The following is a 1,529-nucleotide window of genomic DNA, read 5'->3' on the forward strand; positions in this document are numbered from 1 at the left end:
AGCCTTCTAAATTCCAATGAGTACAAACTCAATCTGCTCAGTCTCTCCTCATAATCAACACCCCTCATCTCCGGTATCAACCTGGTGAACCTTCTCTGCACTCCCTCCAAGGCCAATATATCCTTCCGCAAATAAGGGGACCAATACTGCACACAGTATTCCAGCTGCGGCCTCATCAATGCCCTGTACAGATGCAGCAAGACATCTGTGCTTTTATATTCTATCCCCCTCGCGATATAGGCCAACATCCCATTTGCCTTCTTGATCACCTGTTGCACCTGCAGACTGGGTTTTTGCGTCTCATGCACAAGGACTCCCACGTCCCTTTGCACAGTAGCATGTTGTAATTTTTTCCCATTTAGATAATAATCCAATTTGCTATTATTTCCTCCAAAGTGAATAACCTCGCATTTGTCAATGTTATACTCCATCTGCCAGATCCTCGCCCACTCACTCAGCCTGTCCAAATCTCTCTGCAGGCCTTCTACGCCCTCCACACGATTCACTTTTCCACTTATCTTTGTGCCGTCTGCAAACTTTGTTACCCCACATGCAGTCCCCTCCTCCAGATCGTCTATATAAATGGTAAATAGTTGAGGCCCCAGTACCGATTCCTGCGGCACGCCACTAGTTACCATCTGCCAACCAGAAAAGCACCCATTTATTCCGACTCTCTGCTTCCTGTCGGATAGCCAATCCCCAATCCACGCTAACACCCTACCCCCAACTCCGTGAGACCCAATCTTCTTCAACAACCTTTTGTGAGGCACCTTATTAAACGCCTTTTGGAAATCCAAAAACACCACATCCACCGGTTCCCCTCCGTCAACCGCACTCGTTACAACTTCATAAAAATCCAACTTAAATTCAATATCCTCGCCCTAACCCTGTGCATTTAGCATGACCAATCCACCTAACCTGCACGTCTTTCGGACCGTGGGGAGGAAACCGGAGTACCCAGAGGGAACCAATGCCGACACGGGGAGACTCCGTACAGGCAGTGACCCAAGCCGGAATTGAACCCGGGGTCCCTGGTGCTATGAGGCAGCAGTGCTAACCACTGTGCTACCGTGCCGCCCTTAAATTTTAAATTGGTGGCTCTTGACTCCTCAACCGGAGGAAACAGTTTTGCTTTATTCACCTTACAAAAGCCCTTTGTAATGTCTTTAAACACACAGTTAAAGCTGCTCTTTGCCTTCTCTGCTCCCCGTATGTAGTCCCGGTAACTGGTGTCCCTCCTCATAACTCTGTTTCCCGTTACCAGGTTCATCCAGGTGAACGTTTGCTGCACATTTTCTACATTTTCATGTCCTTTCCGCAATAAACCTGCAAACTGTGTTCAGGCTGAGACCTCACCATTGTCCTGCTATTATTGATCATCACTGAGTTGGTTTTGTGCTCTGTGCCCCTAACATGATAAGGTCGTCAATGGTTACTGAGCAGGAGTCATCTATCTGTGTGCCCTGCCGTTCCCAAGCAACCAGCCTTTGAACTTCGGTCAGCATTACAAGGTTCAAACTCAATAAATA

Source organism: Mustelus asterias, chromosome 28 (genome assembly GCF_964213995.1).
Source record: "Mustelus asterias chromosome 28, sMusAst1.hap1.1, whole genome shotgun sequence".
Taxonomy (NCBI): domain Eukaryota; kingdom Metazoa; phylum Chordata; class Chondrichthyes; order Carcharhiniformes; family Triakidae; genus Mustelus; species Mustelus asterias.